The sequence below is a fragment of the Octodon degus genome, unplaced genomic scaffold (genome assembly GCF_000260255.1).
Source record: "Octodon degus isolate 3935 unplaced genomic scaffold, OctDeg1.0 scaffold00008, whole genome shotgun sequence".
NCBI classification, from domain to species: domain Eukaryota; kingdom Metazoa; phylum Chordata; class Mammalia; order Rodentia; family Octodontidae; genus Octodon; species Octodon degus.
The window spans coordinates 8,359,483-8,381,611 of NW_004524584.1; the positions used below are offsets into that span (position 1 = coordinate 8,359,483).

At 39.2% G+C, this 22,129-nt stretch overlaps 1 protein-coding gene across 8 annotated transcripts in view; it reads right to left on the minus strand.

Moving 5' to 3' along the window:
- Tmem108 (transmembrane protein 108) overlaps positions 1 to 22,129 on the minus strand; it is a 352,139-nt gene that overhangs the window by 267,615 nt on the left and 62,395 nt on the right. The window contains exon 1 of one of the 8 annotated variants that reach the window (XM_023706968.1): positions 21,886 to 21,953. The exons of the other annotated variants lie outside the window; for them this stretch is intronic. The gene's annotated coding sequence lies outside the window, so the exon portion shown is untranslated. Of the gene's footprint in view, positions 1 to 21,885; positions 21,954 to 22,129 lie in introns of those variants that run through there. 8 annotated transcript variants of the gene reach the window in all.

Consider the following 22,129-nt stretch of genomic DNA (forward strand, 5'->3'; position numbering starts at 1 on the left):
TACAAATCCTCATTGTAGTATGAACTCAGGGTCTTCAGGGCTTTTTTTTTTTCCAACAGATGAATATGTCAGTAGAGACCTGTCAACTGCTTCCCACCAGAGTTAAAGAATATCCCTATCTCCTCCTTTACACAGAGGTACTGGGTTAGGCAATTAAATTAAGACAAGGCAGTTTCTATTTTTCTTACTGACAGTCAAATGCATAGATAGATAAAACCTAGTATAGCTCCTTAGCTATCAGACATTTTCTTAGACTTAATGAAAGGCATGGAGGAAAACCCAGCTTGTGCATGAACAAACAATATCTATATGCATTTGCTAACCATATTTGGGGATGTATGTATATACCTTGATCTATCCCCAACTGCTTTAGGACAGCTTGCAAAGATGCATATTGCATAGAATGATAAAATAAATACAGAATATTAAAACTGAAGCAAATGAGTATATATTCATATATATAAATACATGTCATATTATATCCAAGTCATAATTCACACTTGAATTAAAGAGAGCTATCATAATGGAGAAACAGTGGTGAAAACCTTTAGTTTAAAATAAACTTCAGGAGAAAGAAGGCAACCATGAAGAAAAACCAGGGGCTGAAGCCCAAGTCCTAGGTTCAAGTATCAGCTATTCTATTTACTTTCTGGACAAGTAATTTAAACCCCTTGAGTTTCAGTTTCTTATAAATAAAGATTGAATGGTTTTCATCTGAGATAGTTGTTGTCAAAATTAAGAGAAAATTTCGCTGAGGTAAAAATCACCAGTTCTGCGCTGCATCTTTGGTTTTACACTAGGTTCAGCAATTCAGACAGGATGAGCACCCGAGAGCACCGACATCGCCTTAGCTGTCTCAGGCACCGCTTACTGAAGGGCAGAAGATGAGCAGAGGCCCGTGACGGCAGACCCAGGGACACTAGTTTGAGATTAGCTGGGTCAATAGAGCAATAACACTGAGAAGTATCAGAACTGCCTCATTTAAATCTTTCCATATGGGGAGAGACCGTAGGACAGCAGTTCTCAAAATGTGGTCCCTAGACCAACAATACCAATGTCACTAGCACTTGAGACCTTATTACCAAGGTACACGTTAGGCCCTCCTGCACACTTACTCAACTAAAAACTTCCAAAGGCAGGTGATGCAACAGATGATAGGTTATGACGAACCCTCCTGTAGATTCTGATACACACACACACACACACACACACACACACACACTTAAGAACCATGATTTACGAGATAGAATTTTGCTTCACTATCTGTTTCAAGTCAGAATGTCGCACCAGAGTTTAGATAAGGTATGATGCAGTTCAAGGACCCCAAAATGCTCTCAATAATGATCTGTACCTTAGATTGGGGATGTATTCACATCACCATTTGACCATGTTTCTGCAAGATACTGCTCACCCAGCAATGCCTCTTACCTCCTTAGCCCACTGATTAATGCCTGACCCAACTGGAAATGTTACAAACATCCTTTTTAAGTGGCATTGGAGGATGCATGGACAGAAAGCAATGGGAAACACAATCCTCTTAGAATAAGAGGAATGACCAAAAAAAAAATGAAAAAATATATTGGAATAAACAGAGTTCACAGAGGAAAGACTCGTGTAAAATGCTTTCTTCCACACACCCAGCACCCACTGATTTCCCCCTTGTCAGCCATGTCTCAGGCTGTTGCATGATCCATCAGGGCAAGCTGCTGGACTGGTTACCACCTCCCCTGCCTCCCGCACTCCACACTTAAATTAATCCTAGAAGCACTAGAGTTTGATTTTATATAGCTCTCATAAGATGTAGACGCCTTGATTTTCTTGTTTTTTCCTTTTGTGCTGGCTCATTTGATCACATCATCACTGATCCTCTACAGAAAGGAAAAAAAAAAAAAAAACTAGGCAAAAGAAACCTAGTAAAGAAGCAATTCCAGTGGATGCTAAAATAGAGAATTTGTGATTAATTAGTGGATTTCAAGTGTCCTTCAAGGGCTTTATAAGGATCCCTTCCTTCACTTACAATCTCAAAAAGAAAAAATCTTTAATAGCTACAAAATGCAGTTTCCAAGTAGCCCATTTTATGTGTATGCTAAAAAGATCTTATAAATCATAATTGATTAAAATTAATTACTAAACAGAATATAAGATACACCAAATGATACCTATGATACAGTTTCACTTTTTTATGCACCACTGTCATACTTGATAGTAACCTTTCTAATTTTTTTGCACTGTATTCTTTTTATTTATTTATTTTAATGTATTAGGTACAGGGTCTTGCCATGCAGCTCAAGTTTGTAGTGCTCCTCCTGTTTTCAGCCTCCCCAGCCCTGGGATTACATGTGTGTGCCACCACGCCTAGACTCGGTGGCCGGCTCAGCATGTTTGCAGGCAGGGCCAGTGAGGTATTCAGTACCAGGGATCAAACTCCGGTTCCTGCACCTGCCTAAGCTGGCACTAAGTCCTCTGAGCTATCCCACTGGCCCTTCCACTATATTCTTTAAGAGAGTCTTAGAAATTCTTACAAAGGGATACTCATCTCACACAGAAACTTAGAAAACTAAGTCAGCAAATGGATATTTATTGTGTCTAATAACAATGCACAGAGCTTCCAAGGAACATCTGCAATTGTAATATCTGTCCTCCTCCTCTTTCACATCACTCTAAACTCTCCTCAGAGACATTTCAATTTTGATGAAGATATTATTCCACAAAAAGAATGACAAAACATGAAACATTATATAGAAAGAAGCTTAGTAACCATCTATCCCAATCCTCCATCACTTTGTGGACAAGAGAACTGTGATCCAGGGGAATCAACAACTTGCAAGGTCACACAGCTGTTACTGGCACCGTGCGAGCGATCCTTTTCAGCTCTAGATTCTCCAACTGCCGCTCCCACCACGGTACCATTCTGCCTTTGCACTGCAAGGGGAGCCATTCAGGCACGGCAGGCTCTGTGCCCACCTGCAAGAGGTTGATAACCAAAAGTCATTTCAGAGACAAAGTTTCTATAGAAGAACACCAGCTGTTAGAAGGGTCAACAAAACAAAACACAAACATGTGGGGTTCTTTATACCAGCTATTCTAAACTTGGATTTCACTTTCCTTAAAAGGAAACCATTCACACATAGTACTTTTCTCCCACTGCTGAGACAAAATCGCTGATTTCCAAAGTGAAAGGAGGAAAAAGCTTATTTTGGCTCACAGTCTGCAGAGGTTTCAGTCCATAATCAGTTGGCTCCATGGCAAGGTGACACTGACAGAAGGACATCACACAGGAGAAACAGTTCACGGCACATAGAAGATAGCAAAACCAAGTGAGTGAGCTGCTCCAAGTGACTGGCAGTGAGCCTTTCTGTGTTATACCGTACCCAAGGTTACCCACCCCTGGGGTGGATAGCACACACACCGTTAATTCTACCATACACACTCTGCACCCAGCCTCCTCTGAAAAAGTTGCACCTATGACTGCCTGAAGCTTTAGGGGTCATCTAAATATAAACCGTAACTCTCCCAAAAGGTTGTGGTTTAGAGGACATGGTTACTCCCCGACACGGTTCAGGCAGAGGCCTCCAAAGCCCAGAAGGCCTCAGAAATGCTGGTTGTGTTAATGGATCCTTCCTGGGCATCTTAGTCAATCAGGAGTAACAGCTCTTTTGTCAACTGAGCTGACAGCAAGATGTTGTAGGTAATTAAGCACCTTTATAGTGGACTTCCTCAGAACAGAGCCTCCAGAGCGCAGTTTTCCTTCTGAACACTTGCCAATGATACATCTGTGTTTGGTGGAAGTTAAGCTTCACATGCTTATATATCGTATATGCTCTATACTGGTGAAAACCCATAGATTTACCTCTGGCACTCTTGGGACAAGGCATTTAATCTTCCACCCAGGCATGTAGCCTTATGAAAATGTTGAGGTTAGGAAGCCCTACAAAAACTAGAAAAAACCCCATGATTTCTACAATTAAATAGAAGACAGATACAGTACATGGGGCTTCTAGGATAAACATAATGGGCAGGATTCCGAAGGTGCATGCATTCCTCCCCAACCCCCAATTTTTAGGCTTTAAAAAATAAGGCAGAAGTATCTGGAGGATATTTAGTTCCTTAGCAGGTGCTCTCCAGGCCCAAAAGCCATGGAATTAAGCTAATCTGTAAATACTCCATAAATAAGAGATTCTCCAATAGTCTTTTCCCAAGCACTCTACTGCTTAAAACCTTTCAACTGCTCCATCATGCCCACACAATGAAAAATATGGCTTTTAGACTGGTAGGCAAGTTTTAAAAAATCTGTTTATAAGTACGATTACTTTAAATACAATTATTCGCTCTTTTGAAGCCCATGCTATATTAGCTATCTGTTACTGTGAAACAAATTAGCCCAAAATATAATGATTTAAACAACAAACAGTGATTATCACATATCATCTGTGAGGCAGGAATCTGAGAGTAGCTTCAGTGGGTGGTTCTAGCTCAGGGTGTCTATAGGGTTAGAGCTGAAATGTACAGAACAGCTATCGTTTGAAAGTTTGACTGAGAAAGCAAGCTCTGCTTCTAAGACAGTTCTCATGTGGTCTTGCCTCATGCACCTTCCCAAAGGGATGCTTGAGTGTCCTCAGGATAGTAGCGGCAGTCTTCCCTCAGAACAAGAGGCCCAGAAAAGCAAGATGTGATGTTTATTATGACCAAAGCTCAGAAACACACACTGTCATTGCTGCAATATTCTACTAGTTATACAGGCCAGCCCTACATAGTGGGAGGGGATCACACAAAGGTGTGAGTACCAGTACATGGGGACTGTGCAAGCCACATGGGAGGCTGATACATGCTGCCCCATTAATGTTTCTCAAAACACCCACCCCCCTACACACACACATCAAACATACTATCCTACCATTTGTGCCACTTTCTGAAGCAGTTCAGGAAGTCCTTGTGTTTTTAATGTATTGTGATAAAAAACATGGGGAATGCTGCTGTCAAGTGCCATCCAACAGAAAGGTGGGCTCATAAGACATTGCACTGTGTCTTCATCAAACTCACTCACCACATGTGGCATCATGTCATGTGTATCACTTCTCCAAAGTCAAAATAACCATGAAAAGTAAATGTTTTGAATCAATTTAGAAGATACAAGCAGCCAAGAGAGTACAACTAAAAACACTCATGAAAGAGGACTTCCATAACTCTTTTAGAGTGGCAAATATGATGGGTAAGTGGGTTTGAAGTGCTTAGGAGTATTTTGAGGGAGATTAGTGGCAATGTGTTTTCTGCTTTAAGAAATGATTTCAAAATTTTAAAACATTAACCATAGTTTTCTTTCAGTCATATCCTGCAATTTTTGGTCACGCAGTCTTTTAACATCCCACATTTATTTTAAGTATTTATTTATGGTTATAAATTCTTTGAGGACAAAATCTTCCTCTTTGAGGGCACAACAGTGAAAAAATATTTGATTAATTGAACTGACATGTCTTTAGAAGCTCCTATACCCTTTTATCACCATACAAAGACAAAGAGAGGTCTTTCTGCATAATTGTCAGTGGGAAATACAATCTATAATGGAGAAGAAGGTTAATTTCAGTTCTAGACATACAGTGTCTGGAGGCCTACTGCAGAGAAAATAGCTTCATGTTTCTAAAAGTACTTGGGTATCAACAGCTGAGGTTTTAAACATAAGCAGTGCTTTCCGGAGGGATCTACGCCTAGCTAGTTTACCCCTTCACCTGTAGATTGTCATGGGGCTTCTGGGATAAACATAATGGGCAGGATTCCGAAGGTGCATGTATTCCTCCCCAACCCCCAAAACACACATACACCTAGTTTTCTATGCTTCAGTTATTCAATGAACTACTCATCTATTCATCTAGGTGCTACTGTGCAGAATTTTACAGAAGGAAGAGAATTATTAACAAGCTGATTTTAAGGCAGAGAAAGTGTGTGAAGAGATGTAGTATAACCAACTAAGTCCTTAAAAGTAGAATAAAGTAGAAGAATCAGTAAGAGGCATGCATTGAAAGAGAAAGACAAGAAAGAAGCAACAGAAGGAAAAGTTGGAGAAACTGAAAACTTTAGAAGGAATCAACTTAGCACTTCTGGCTTCACAGATGGAGAAAAGGACTCAGGAGTTTCTCGAAGTTGAGACTGAGCCCCAGTACACAGACAGAAACAAGTTAAGAATTTGATTCCTAAAGGTGAGAAACTAAAATCTGCCAACTAACTCAGGGAGCTTACAAACAGGCCTTGATTTTAGTGGTTATGAAATCCAAGGAAAAGAAGTCATCCAAGTCAAGCTAGACCTCTGGCCTACAAAAGGTGAGATAATAAATTGTGGCATTTTGAGCTACTGTGTGACAATTTGTTGTGGCAACAATATAAAACTAAAGCAAACAGTAGCAGTTACAATTTGATGTGATTTCCAGAAGGAAACAGCATTTCTCTTCCCATTTGCATTCAGAGTCAACCCCAGCGGGTGGGGGATGAGTCCTCAGGTATATGAGAAACTTCACATAAATTCTAGTAGGTAACTGGCAAATTTAGGAAAGCATCAGCTCAAAGAGCAGCTCAGAGACAAAGGAGCTAGGACTGCACAGCATGAGCACAGAAATAAGTGGAGGCCACCTCACAGATTGTGGGCTCTCCAGACGGAGGGACCTCAATGGATGCTAAAAGCATCCGAAGAGTCGGGGCCGGGGAGATAGCTCAGTGGAATAAGCACTTGCCTGGCAAGTGCAAGGGCCTGAGTTCAATCCCCAGTTCCGAAAAAAAAAAAAAAAAAAGCATCCAAAGAATGGGAACAAAAACTTTCGGTTGCACAATTAAGAGGGCTAGTCAGAAATCTCTGGGACCCTGAATCTAAGTGAAAGTGCTCCCAACATCAGGACAACACCTATTTCCCAGAACCTGACCCTAAGGGAGAAGTAGAAAGCAAAGTCTACTGAGTGGACTGAGCATAAATTGGAAAGATTTAGATTTGTGCCATCAATGGAAATAGGAGTGAAAGAGATGAGAATGGTTCAGCTATAGACAAAGTTCATTTGGCATATTTAAATCTGTGGCTGAATTAAAACTATTAAAAATTAAATGATATTTAGGGGCTGGGGAGATGGCTTAGTAGAATAAGTGCTTGCCCAGCAAGCGCAAGGGCCTGAGTTCAATCTCCAGTCCCGAAAAAAAAAAAAAAAAAATCAAATGATATTTATTAGGCAGTTAATATTTGTAACAACCCATACTTTACATGCATCCCATGATTTAATATTTAAAATGACCTCTGAGGCTTGCCTTATCATCACCACAGTTCACATGTACAGAAATCAAGGCTGTGAGAAGTTTTTAAAAAGCTCCAAATGATAGAGTCGAGAACCTGAATTCCTTGCTGGATGTGTATGAAAGAGATGATGCACCTAAAGAAGCATTTTAATTAATTCTTGTGTGATTATATTGCCTATAGAGTCACTTCTATGAATTCTTTAATTTCAAAAAAGCCGAGAGCAGCCATTACATATATTGCAGGCACACTGTGTGCCAAGCATTTCTAAGTAGTTTGCATAGATGACAGTAAGAAAAGTAAGGGCCTGACTTGTAACAACACCTTTCACTGACTTCCACTGGATCAACTCCTGATTAACAAATTTTCTTTATTTTCCCTGAAAGATATGCTCACTAACACCCAGGTCAAGCAGGACATGCTCAGCCTGCAGAAGTCTCTCTGGTAGGCTGGAGACTTCTGCTTTTCCTCAGTTCAAGAGACATGGTCACTTACCTTGGTTCAAAGCAAGAGTTAGGGCCAAGATTTAAACCCAGATACCATGACTCCAGGATTTGTATTTTAACCACACAGCTACATCATCTTTCCACACTGAGCCATGCTTAAGGGTTGGAAGTTAAAAATAAATGTTGCGCTGGTTACTAAAGGCAAACAACAGAGAATAATATAATAAATTTATAAATGTACAAAAACATAAAATACAAATTTTCAAAGTGACTTCACTTATGTTATTGGATTGTTTAGTTCATACAATGGAGAAATTATCTTACTGTTGAAAGAAAGAATTTTTATAAAGTATGCAATATTTTATAATTTGATCCTTTCAAATATCTGCAGTGTTATTTTTCTAGTTCTTTCAAAAAAATGACAGGTTGTAGCATAGGGGTTATGAACATGCAGACAGCCTGAAACTAAAAATCAACTCACTGGGCCTGCAAGATAGCTCAGTGAACTAAGCACCTGCTTAGGGAAGTGCAGGTACCAGAGTTTGATCCCTGGTACCACATGCTTCACCAGCCCGCCCTGGGGCATGCTGAGCCAGCCATAGAGACCAGGTGTGGTGGCACATGCCTGTAATCCCAGGGCTGGGGAGGCCGAAAACAGGAGGATCACTATGAGTCTGAGCTAAGTAGAGAGACCCTATGCCAATTATATTTTTTTAAAAAAATTTACTCACTGACTTCATAAAAGGACCAGGGCCAGGCTACTATAAATTCCTTTTTGTAGCCCAGACCCACCTAATAAACACCTCCTAGAATTGCCACAGTAAGAAAAGTAAGATATGAGAAAAGGGCTATGTTTTGCCATCAGAAATCTAAACCATGAAAATCTACTCCTTTCATACTTGTCTACTTAAGTCTCAAGTGTACTTGGAATACATTAACTACTAGGGAACATTGTTAAGATTTTTCTTTGAATGAAAGATGTTTAATTTGATCCTTTAAATACCAAATACCACAGATACCATGCTATTAACCTTGTGTGCCTGCCTTTTTAAACACTCAGCACTCTAAAGACACATCAAAGACTGTTATCTCCTCCTACAATGACTCATGGTTATGGCCTCTACAGAATTTCAGCATTAGTGGAAAGACCAATTTAACTTGTCTCAGTCAAATTTAACCCACTTATACAAAATGCTTCCAACACAGCAAACAAAAGAAGAGACACTTGTGGAACATAAGCAAATGGCTGTCTTCCACCAAGACATCTAGATATTTACTGTTGGGGCAACTGCTCCAGGTAGGTGTCTAGTATTATCCTGGTTTCTTGGCTGTTACATTCTCAAACCTCCATTTTCTCAGAACAATGCATTTATTCAGTGTTAGTTCACTCATGATACTCTGTTGGACACTGTATCAAATTAGTTAGCTATACTTGGTCCTCTAGAATGTAGTAAATACAACCCACAGAAAACTGCACAGTGACTGAATTAAATGAGAGTAAGAGACTTTCTCAGTTACTTTTCTCTCGTTGCTGGGACAAAATACCCAACACTCAAAATTAATGAAGGAAAGATTTATTTAGCTCACAGGAGAGGTTTTATTCCATACTTGGCCAGCTCCAAGGCACAGCAGCACATGGAAGAGGGCAGCCATTCACGGCAGCAGAAAACAGCAAAGAGCAAAGGGAGCAGCAGAGGCCTCAGCAGCTAGCAAGCCTCTCTCCTTTCCTTACATTATATGCAGATTACCCACCCTAGGGTGGGTGTAACATCACACCCACAATTCCCACATTGGATCATGAATTAATCAAGGCACCAATGACTTTATGAGGCTTTGAGGTGAAAACTAGATACAAACCGTAATAGAGACACACACAAGGAGGACTTCAGAATTTGCATTGCTCTTTGCTATTCAATATGCATGTAAGAAAGGCACAAGGCATGGTGGCGGGTGAGGCAGAACCACCATGATTGAATGCCTGGATGAGATAAGGCCTTTCAGCATGTAATCAGAAGACACAGAAAGTCTGCGTTGCTCATTAGCAGAGAGATCCTAATAGTCTCCAGGGTTCCATATCATATTAAAAAATACCAGCACTGCCAACTCAAGAGTACATATATAAGAGTCTGTGAACTCTGTTGTCAGTGCTCTAGAAGGAGTCTACAGAAGAGGGTAAGGTACATAATCTTTATTCTTTGGAGGATGCTCAGATTTTTGAAAAGCAGATTAAAGGCCTGGATAACAACAGTTACAACACTAGTTAAATGGGGAGAATATTTACAAGGGAATAAAGAAATGACATATGGCTGTCAGTTTTGCTATAATTATCACGTGCTCCACAGAGAATTTCTGTTTTGCCTAATAACTTAAAAGTTAACACATATAAATCAGATCAGCTTTCCACATAGACGTGGTCACCTGTATGGCTGCAGAGTGCTCCCAATTACACACATCCACACATCCAATACCCTCTTCTAGTCCAGTATCTGAAATGTACACCACTATAATGGTTGGTATAGTGTGTCAACTTGGGAAGTTTAGAAGTTTAAGAGATTGTGCAGGGAGCAGAGTTCTCACTTTGTAAATATCCTCACCCAGTGTAGGAGGAGGGCATGGAGAGGGTATGAATGCTACACTGCTCTGGGGGAGAGGGTGTTCTCGTACATTAGGGAGGAAACGAAGCTTGCGCTCATGCTGCTTTTGCTGTCTTCTACCACACTGCACTGTTGCCCCTACACCATGCCACACTGCCTCACAGACAGCTGATGATGAACTGAAACCTCCACAAAACGTGATCTAAATAAACCTTTTTGCTTTCAACTTTGAGTTTTGGGTTTTGCGTCTCAGCAGTGAGAGTAAAGCAACCAAGACAACCACTAAAGAATCTTGCCTTGGAATCTGCTATTGAAATAAATTCCCTTTTTGGTGGCAACATAGCAGACTATCAGCCAGTAATAACTTCATTAACTAATCAGAAATAGTTATCTAGAAAGGTCTTGAAGGGATCAGAAAATCAGAACTTATATATTGTACCTTTATACTATGGGACAATTGAGGGTCTCGAACTAAACAGTGTATTATCAAGTGGAAATAAAATGAATTAATACATACTCTCTCATTTATTTATTCATTCACTGAATATATTCAGGCACCAATCTAGTAAAGAAGAAAATATTTTTACATACAAGGGAAGAAATAATACTATCATGGAATAAGAAACAGGATAAATGGTATGGGAAGTTAATTAAAAGGAATAAAGGCTGGCTGAGGGGAATCAGTGGACTTCCTGGAGAAGGAGTCTAACCTGAGTACTGAAGGATGATGGCTAGAAGATGAACAAGACAATGGGAGAGATAACTGAGAAAAGGGTATCCAACTGCTAACCTTCTGCAGGAAGGGGCGAGGCCAGCAGGAGGCAGCAGGAGTCTCTTAATGCCAGATAATGGAAGGAGTCAATAAGGTATGTAGAATAGAGGAGGGAACACTAAAGCCAGCAGCATATCTTACTCTTCCAGGGCGCAGGCTACATGTATTTTATGCATTAGGCCTTACTCTTCCAAAAGAACAATTTTATGGATCATGGGGATTCTCCAGTCAAAGTCCTCATTTTACAGAAGACAAAACAGAAGATCTTTTTTCTTTTGGTGGAACCAGGGATTGAACACAGGCCCTTGCGCATGCTAGGCAAGTGCTTATTCTACTGAACTATCTCCCCAGCCCCAGAAGATTTTCATATACAATTTAAGACAATAGAGCTAGTTGGGGTTGACCTGAGCCTATAATTGAGTAGCCCTGAAATAAATGAATCTAGCATGCTTTCCATTTTTAACAGTAATTATGAACCTGGCCATAAGTACCATGTACGAGGTGTGTGTGTGTGTGCGTGTGTGTGTGTGTGTGTGTGTGTGTGTGTATACTCACCTAATGTACACAAGAATGGAGTAAATAAGGTAGAAAAAATAATGACTCACACTAGTTTTTCAGGAAGGATACAGGTTATAAGAAGGTGAAGAAACACAAACCTGAATATTTACACACCATGAACAAAATTCCCTTTGGAAACAAAGAACTAAAGAGCTGAACTATAATCTTAGTCATTGATAGAGGGGCTGGCCAATGAACTAGAGCACAGCGGTCTTGTTAACCAGGTGGCTGCTTCATGCATCCACACCCCTACTCTCATTGCTATTGTTACAAATGCAAATAACAGGTTTCTGGATGGCCAGGGACTGACTTCTCAGCAGGAAAAAATAGCACCAGCAAAAAAAAGTTACAGCCATCCACCAAGACATTATTTGAGCTTTCAATGATCCATAAGCATTTCTACTTATAGCTGGGTTTCCAACCAATAAAGATATATTGCATTAACAGAAAGCAAGAAACACCACGACTGGCATGACTATGTGATAAAGTAATGTCAAACATTGGGCCTAATATTCACCCATGCTGGAAAAATTTTAGTTCCCATCAGAATTAAATTTCTTCCACCCAATAAGTCATATTAATTTCTTAAAATTCTAGGCTACTCAAGAGTGCTTGTGAGCAGACAGGACATCTACGAATCTGAGAATTAGAGGATATTGGGAATTATCCTAGACATTATTTGATGTAATGCTTCTGTTTTTATGTAAAATGGAAGTAGTCCAGAGAAACAAAGCAACTTGCTCAAGATCATACATACAGTAATGACAGACAAACAATGCTAGAAACAAGCCGTCTCCCTCTGGAAGGCAGCTATGCTCACCACTATACTACCAACTCAAGCCGTCTCCCTCTGTACCTTCTGCATGCCCACCTAGGATACAGAAACTAGCCAGGTGGGAAGAGGCTTCCACCCTTTCCTCCCAAGAGAGCTCCACCCTAAAGCTGGAGCCTTAAGCAGGGACGGTTTCAGCTCCCATTCTCAGGTAGGGCTTCAGTTCTAACCTTTTAAACCTTTACCTACAAATGTACAATATTAAAAATGGGATTTTTTTTTTAAATTCTAAGCCACTGACATGACAGGGTAACTTTTAAGCAATGGCTAAACTATTTTAGACAATTACATAGCCTTATGCTACTTTCCCCATTTAAATCTGCTTTTTTTTCTTTCCTGTATTTTAGGGAAGGGTCTACAGGATGTTCAGGGTCTCACTACTAGATCAGACTTGTAGTGATCCACCTGTTGCAGCCACCCAAGAGCTGGGATTACAGGCATATGCCACCACACCCAGTCTCAATTGCCATCTCAACTCCCGGCCCCTGCGCCTGCTTGCAGGCACTTTATAAATCTGCTTTTCAACTGTAAATATTTGATGCATCTATGATTGAACATAATATTATATAAATATAGTCTGATTTGTAGCTTCTATGAATAAATACATTATAATATAAACAAAAGAATTAGAGACTATGGATACATCCTATAACAGAAAAGTTAAGTAGTTATGTTCATCTGATAGAATATTATTTTATTGCTATTAATGTTATCAAGTCTATACTGAGGAAAGTCCTTTAGTATTGAATATCAAGAAGAAAAATCCAAGTTATATACTTAATACAGTTTTATTTTATAAAATCAAATTTTTAAAAATGTGTAAGCAAGTAAACACTGTTAGTTCTGTTTGTGGCATAATATAGGATTATTTTGGAAGAGAATATGGTAAAGTAATACTATTGCCACTGTGTCATAGTTGTTGAATTATAGAGGAAAAAAAATTAAAATTCTAAGAAGTGAACTACATAATATTTTAATATATTTTAAATTTAGTAACTAAAACATAGTAATACTTTTCTTGGTTCTGAGGATCAAACCAACGCACCTGCATAAGCCAAGCATGTGCTCTCCTCAAGGTATACCTCCAGCTCCTTAAACTTGAAATTTGACCCTAAGAAAATTATTAAATACCAGTTAGATAAAATAGCCCAGCGGAAAACAACAGCTGCAGTTACAAAACCCTGGAGTTTGGGAAAACCTGGAGATGTTTCATATCACTCTGTGTACGCTGTCTAATCAATGCCAAGAATGTTCCAGAAATATGCTCCATTTGCCAGCCTGTTTATTGTCAACCTGGACATGAAAAAGACAAGTCTGACATCTATTTATAGCTATGTCTACAGCTATGTCTATGTCTACATCTGCATCTATGTCTACACCTTTATCTATATGTCCCAGTTGTTTATAAATTCAAAGCTCATATGATGCATCTATTCCCACTGGCTTACCTCCATTACCTTCCTACTACAGAGCAGACTGCTCCAGTGTAGCAAGCAGGGAAAGGAAAACTGCATGCTCCTTCCCAAGGTAAAAGCTTGAAATTATGACGCTCCAAGTACTCAAGCACCAAATAATGTATGTGCTCTAGGGAGATCCGAAGAAGCGTGAAACTTTATGGTTCTTACGTAAGCATGATAAGTTTTTACAAGTCTCCAAATGCTTCTCCACTTACCATGGGGCAACATCCTGACAAACCCATCACTCACTTAAAACAATGGAAGCCGAAATGCATTTAATATACCTAACCTACGGAACATCATAGCTCAGCAGCACAGTCCATGGCACAGCATCCATTGTTTCCCCAGGGGGGGTCACACAACTGGGAGCCATAATTCGCTGCTTCTCTGCTGCATCACAAGAGTACCACACCATATGTTTCTGTACCAGGAAAAAAATAAAACTCAAAATGTCTTTTCTAGTGAATGTACATCACTTTTGTGCCCTCATATAAGAGAAAAATCAAACATAAAAACATTGTGAGTGAGGGGTCCAGCATTTGGACTTGAGCATCAGTTAATTTTCCACCATTAGGCAAACCATAAACTTCCCTGAAAGAGGCAGTGGAGAAATGTAAAGTATGTGGTATCCCTCCCAGTTTAATCCACTTACACTTTGCCTATGGCAGAAAAGAAACTGCATGACTTTTCAGCCTTTCTCAGGCTAATAATTTGAATAGACAGCTGCCAAGTAAGTAGAGGTTTGTATTTAACTTGACAGAAATTATGGTTTTAATGTATGATACTAACAAATTTGCAAATTCATAAGAAAAACTATTCCATCCACCAGATAAGTTTTCCCATTGATTTACTAAACCATAGTATGCCCCATAATTAATGTCAGGGAAGAAGTAATAAAGGACAGAAAGTTATAGACATGCATTAAGTAGACATAAAAGCCACTGATCGATCCAATCAACACATCTGTAAGAATGGCTGTCCCTTTGTCAGCTTTGTGGTTAGTTATAAACCAAGACCACAATGCTCATGCTCATGAGGGAAGCCTGTCTGTTGAGATGATTGCTTTGTAGGGTAAAGAGTAAGTCAAAACAACTTTAAGTATATCATATACCTATACAGAAAACCTCGTTTTCTTAAGATGTCATGGAAATAAAATTAAAATAAGTGTTATACTTTATCTGTGAATATAAAAAACAATATTTTAACAATAAAGGTTTTGGAAGAGCACAATGGAACATTCTAACATACTCTGTCAAGAGGAAATATAAATTGTAATCAGTTTTTGGTAAGTAGTCTGGCAATGTTTATTAAGAATATGTATATTTAAAACAGTAATTGTACTTATCCTAATTTACTTTAAAAAGTATGCAAACATGAGCTTAATGTACAAAGATGATTGACATTTTTATAAAAGTACAAAACAGAAAACTATTTAATAAAAGATTATGAATAAATACTAAAAATATATATATTTTCAAAGACTAGTGAGATGGTACATTACATGATGTGTGAAAATGTAGGAAATAAATTCTTACATATAATATGATCCTAGCTTTATAAAATAAAAAGATACATCCATATATACATATAAATGATACCAGAAGAAAAATCCAAGCTGTTACCAAATGAATTTCCCTGGATGTGATTTATGGAAGATTGCCTCTTCACATGCCAACAACACAACTTAGCCATTTCCTACAGAACCAATATAAAAATGGGAATTCATTAACTTCTGAAACTCTATTGGACAACGTGTAAGTACACCATTTCTTCACATGGTGGGAAATAACAGGCACACTGTCCATAGCTGAGACAGGAAGGAAGTGATGGTTGAGAGACCTTCCCACTATGTACTGGGCTCTGAGAAGACAGAACGTGCGCAACATTTCCCTTTAAAATTAAAGAGGAACTGTTCATAGTTATCGAGCAGGAGACCTCCATCAATGCTTTGAAATACCAGACCATTTGAAAATGCTCACTCCCAATCATTTGCTTGCTTCAGGGAGTTTATATGAAGGACTCCAGGGAAATTCTGTTAATTCTATTATATCTTGTTTTGTTTAGTGGGTGAGAATCTACAGATTCTAAAGCAAGGATCTCTCTCATAGGCAATGCCTCATTTTATAGGTAATCACTTGCTACAGGCTCCCTGGGCTTTCAGCAACACGCCTCTAAGTCCCACTGGCCATCAGCTGCCATTCCTGCCACTATTCATTATTGCTGGACTCATTTTCATATGCTGGTATTTTTAATTCATAAAGCTGACAGTAAGTATTTACCTCTAAATTCTCTGAATTGAGCTTTTCATTTTTGTAGACTTTTGAAGTAATTCTATATACCAAACACACACTAAACTGTCAAATGAATTTGTAACTTTTACCAAATGCTGGTATGCAGTCAGCAAACAAATCCACTTGCATCTATCTAAGATAGTCAGACGGACCCTCAGCAAGTCAGACTATGAATGCATCAGATTTTCAACCGTACCATCAGCATTATTTTCTGAAAGTCAAGAAAAGATAGCTTGTACCTCTGAACCACATGGTCTGGTACAAATCTGGCATTAAAGAATATAGACATCAGTAAGCCAGCCTCTCTCCCACTTCTGAGCTGCTCCTCTCCCTTTCCTTGTCAGGTCCACTGTCTATTTGGTCACTATCCACATAAAATGACAAGGTATACTGATGTCACCAAACTCACTGACCAGTACCAAAAGAGTTCTTGAGGAGCTGGCCATAGTATTTCATACCTATAATTCCAGGACTTTGGGAGGCTGAAGCAGGAGGATCACAAGTTCAAGTTAAACTCATATAATTTATCAAGACCTCATCTCAAAATTATAAAATTTTTAGAAGAAAAATAAAATTCAGGCACATAGTTCAGTGGTAAAGTACCTGTGGGTTTGGTCTGTAATACCACACACCAAAAAAAAAAATAATAATAAGAATAAGAATAAGCCCAGGAGATGCATTTATTTAGTTTACAGTGACCCAAAAGAAGCTACCAAAACTTAGCCAGGTATGGTGGTGCATGCCTATAATCCCTGCTATTGAGAAGTTAAGACAGAAGGATTACTTGCCTATAGGAGTTTAAGACCAGCCTGGGCAATATAGCAGTCACTTGTCTCAACAAATTAATTATTTCTGCTGGTCTTTTGAAAGGAGCAGTTAATGATTAAATTTTTTTCCTTTTATTATTTTTTTCTTTTTAATTTCTTATAACTTTTTTGTTGTTTTGAAACCAATTTTGCATGTTTATATTTGGTAACCTAAACAACTAATTTGAAGATAACATTGTATAATACAGCAATCACTGTTGAATTTCCATTACTTTGTCTACTGAAATTTTGTATCATGTCTAATGCTGTTTTTTTATTACTATTTTGTATTCTTTAAAAAACAGAAAGTTGATTATAGCATAAGATTCTTTTTTTAATATATTTGGTACAGGGTCTCCTTATGCAGCTTGGACTCAGTGATCCTCCTGTTTTCAGTCTCCCCCGTGCTGGGATTACAGGCATGCACCACCATGCTTGGTCTTGGTGGCCAGCTCAGTACGCCCAGGGGCGGGGCCGGTGCGGCATGTGGTGCCAGGGATGAAACCCAATCCCTGCGCTTGCCTAACCAGGTGCTTAGTCTGCTAAGCTATCTTGCCAGCCTTTAAGTTATAAGATCCGTATGTATTTTATTTAAAAGAACAAAGAAAGTAAATATGAAGAAATGCTAAAATTTTAGAAAAGTTACAGAAAGTAAACTGGTCAAACACCTGATGTCTCTCCAGTGGTGACTCTGCTATGCATCAATGTGCAGTAACCAGGGCTCCTGGCACTGAACAACTGCATGTGTCATCTATGGCCATAGCTCAGTCAGTCTTAATAACAGAGTAAGCTTCCTTTGTTGGTCCCCAACAATGCCAAAGCTGTCAAAATATTCAAGAGCAATGCCACAGCTCTGAGAGTCAATCTTGCAAGCGGTTCTTAATGACTTTGAAAAGTTGTTAATGCCTATATTTATGCCAAGTTAAACACTTGAATTCAATACAAATGTACTGTTTTGTACATGAATCACTCAAAAACCCCTCTATGTGTGATGAGCTACTAACATGGACCTATAGAAATCAATTAGAATTGGTTTGGGAGGGGAACCCAGGGTGACCTAAACGTTGCTGCTGAGAAGAGCAGCCCAGCAACAACCTTATCCCACAGTGACCCTCTTCTCGGCATCACCCTGCTCCCAAACACGGCTAATCTCACGTGGCCTTCAATCACAGCAGTCTTTCTTACCTCTGAATCCCTTACACTGCCACTTACTGTCATCTATGGATGATAAATAGTTAATCCTTCTCAACCACCCCACTAATATTTTGTCTTACCCTCTTTCTACTTTATTTTCCTAATCAGTTTCTTCAACTATATCCTTCACATTCCCTTCCTAGCTCTTCATCTCCTCTATTAAGGCCTTCCTCTCTAATTTTACACATCCTCTCATTTGTACAGGCTGAACTGAAGACCTCACATTCTACCACCTCTACAAAGCTTTTCCTGCCCTTCTGTCACTCTCACATCCCAAATGCCTGTCCTGGGGCATGCTTGTCAGGTCCCTGGCATTTCAAGTTAACTATGCTAGGCCTTCTCTAACAGGACTCCAAGTAGCTAGAGAATGAGGACCATAGCCATATTCCTTCCTTGAAACCAGAGGGGTCATCTGTCCACTGTGTGTAGTAGCTGCAACTAGAGAGAAGAGCAATAGCTTTGCCTTCTGTTTATTTTGTCTTGTTTTTGTTTTTCTTGCCTACCTATCACCTGATCCCAAACCATAATTCCAAGGGCTGTCATAATGCCACAGCTTTGTGACACTTTTAAAGGACCAGCCTTAAACAAAAACAAGCAAGAAAACATAAGCAGAAAGAACAAAAAAAGAAAGCCTCTTGTTTAACCCCAAGCTAGCGAAAGATAAGAGTCTGACCTCTCAAGGGTGGGTGGGGGCAACAGAACAAGCTACAAGCCACCTGTGACTATAAGGCAAAGAGCCTGGGAGATTGTTCCAGAAGGCTTGTCCTACAAGGATGCCACAGTTAAAGAGAGCAGGGCAAGAAAGCTTCCTAACTGTGAGATAGTAAGGGACAAAGGATTTCCTATAGTAGCATTCATAGCTCATCTGGTTTCTCCCCAACCCAGAAGCCTGCAGAGTATGGAGCAGGTCATTAAGAGGCACAACGCATTCATAGCTGTAGACTATAGTAAGTACAATGAGGAAGGGGCCCAGGAAGACTGGGTAGAGCCTTGTGTACTGCTATCAGGGATATGCTCAATTGCTGATGACTATCCATAGAGAAAGCCAAGCAGACCCAAACCTAAGCTTAAACACTCCTCTCCACAGATTCATGACATTTTAAATTTACTTTTACAAATTAGGTGTGGGACAAGTACAAGAATCTCTAAATATCTGCATTTTTCAAATTATCTTGTAACTTAAAAATAACAAAGCAAATGGATCTTTCATAGCTACAGAACTAGGATATGGAATTGTGTGGCTAATGCACAGCAATGTCCACCAAACTGTAAAGTTCAAAGAGCTTATCTTCTGATAATAAGGTCTCCTCCTGACTTTTGGGCTGTAATGCTAATTTAGCTAAATGAAATGTCCCCTCTCTTTCCCAGGTGACCTCTGGCAGTGGGGCAGGCGGCAGCAGCATCTGTGAAATCAGGGCTGTGTCCTGCTCTCCATGAGTGTGGCTCATCTAACAGGCCAGAAAAGCCTGTTTCAGACAGACAGAGTTGAAAATACTGCCCATATCAGAAGTTCAGTAAACTATTCAATTATTTTATGCAATTTGGGTATTCGTCTTGTATTTATCAATGTTCAAAAAATTACTAAATGAGGTAGACATGTATCTTGCATGTGTGCTGTGGTCTCATTTATCTTCACCAAAAAGTAGGTGGAAACTTGATTCCCCAAATCTTAGTGGTGTTTTTCTGCAGTGCCTCTGGAGGGTGTGCTGGGTTAAGTGAGTCCACGACAGCAGACCTGGATGAGCTGAAGCATGCTGCTGCCTCACCACATGGCGCTCCAGGTCAGTCATGCTGCTGCGGCACGAGGATGCTCACAGGATGCTTCCAAGCTTCCGGAACTGCAAGGCAAAGAAACCTCTATTCTTTAAAAATTACTCAGTCTATGGTACTCAGTTACAGAAACAAAAAGCGGATGGAGAAAATGTGTAAATAAGTATAATGTGATAGAAAGTCTGCAACTGGTGAACCTTTGCTATTACCTGTTTCTCTGCTTACACTGAGTAGCTTTCACTTAACCTTCAAATTTACAAGGGTAGGTTTCTGCCTCACTGTAAAGGTAAATAACCATTAATAAGAAAAAAAAAAAAAAACCAATAAAGACTTAAGTGCTTCAGAGATTAAGAAAAGGTGACTCCAGGGATACCTAGAGCTGAAGGGAGCTGTTTTTTCTTCTATCCAGATAGATAGACTGAATTTGGGGTGCAGAGGGAGAGCAACCCTCTGAACTCAGAGAATGGAGAAAGCCACGGACAGCCACCCTCTGCACATGGGATCCTCCTCCCCACAGTCTGAACAAGGTCATGTCTGAGGATAGTCCCCACTCCTTTTTATATGAAATCGCTACAGTAAGCAATATCAATATCAGTGCTTCTTTTTTTAAATATGGCTCAGCAGTCAAAAGAGAGAAATTAGTGGAAAAGTTTAACAAGAGAAAAGATAAAATTAGTAGAAAATACAGACTCTTGATTTAGAAAACATAAATTCCATTTCCAAAATAAGGCTTCACACTAAAAATAATGCCCTTGAAGGGTGAATTTTTTTTAATCCCAAATGGCATATTGATTGAACTAAAAGCTTTCAAGTTTTTGCAAGGAACACTTACATCCATCCAATCAAAACTATTCCTTTTATTCTTCTACAAAAGAAAAACAGTAAAAGCAATTATTTCAAAAAATAAAAATCTACCAGGGAAGTACAATATGATACCATATTGAAACATCTTCTTGCCTCTGAAAATAAGAAAAGTCAGACTAATAGGGTTATGTCAAAAGGACACAGAATCGCACTGATAAAACTTCCAGCGATCAAATTTGATCCAAATAATGTCTATAACTGATTCTAACATATTGAATAGATTAAAAACCCATGAGAATGTAGTGATATGCACTATAAATAGGAAGGGAAAAGGGAAATTCTTATAACTCAATCTTATTCCCATCTCTTCTTGCAGCCTCTGACTGAGAATCAGAGACCTGTTTCATTGTTCCTCTCTCACTGTGTTTATGCATTGTACAGGTTTTCTCTACTATAAAAGTAAAATAAGGATATAAATAAGCACCACAGTGGGCAATACCTTTGGTGGCAGAGAAATAAATTATCCTTCAGATATCAATCACTTTCTTGAGGCTATAAGGTGGAGGAAATGGAAAAAAAGAATAAAAACAACTCATTTTACACTGGGAAGTTCAATAAAGAGTCTCTCGACTCTTCCTCTAAATTTTCATTGACCTTGTATAACATTTGAAAATGGTTTAGTTTTATAAGTTGCAGAATTAGATAAAAAAGAAAGCAAATAAGTAATGCTTTTATTCCTGAAAGGCACAGATCATAAGAAGATTCATGAGTTATGTGGCCAGGTTCCTGCAGGGCAACTGCAGCCCCACTACTCGCAAGCACAAGGTCCTGGACAGACCCCCTGCCCCTTTTACTACTGCTCCCTTACTAAATGAGTTAGTCTCAACTACCTTCACCCCCGCAGGTCTGTGACTACCTGAACTTCCATATGCCTCCAGTTCTCATCTGTGAAATGCAAATAGTACTAGTTCTTATATCTCATTGTATAGCTATGAAAATGAATGAGATAATATATTTAATGTGTTTATAACAGTGTATGGTACCAAAAATGTTATCTATTACTGTCATCAAAATAAAAATTATACTTCATCACTTACCCAACAATATCTCCAAGGTTAGTAATTCTTTAAGGATGAGCTCTGGTACTTTCATCGTACCAGAGAAATCTCCTCTATCTGGCTCCCTTGTTCTGCTATACCATTGTCTTTTGATAGCTCCTGAGTCCCACACCATTTCAGGAGGAGACAACTCACAGGGCAGCACCCCATCCTAAACCACAGCAGGATGCCATATCTTATTCAGAATAGAAAAGGGAAGGGAACAGTAGTTGGAATCAGTCTA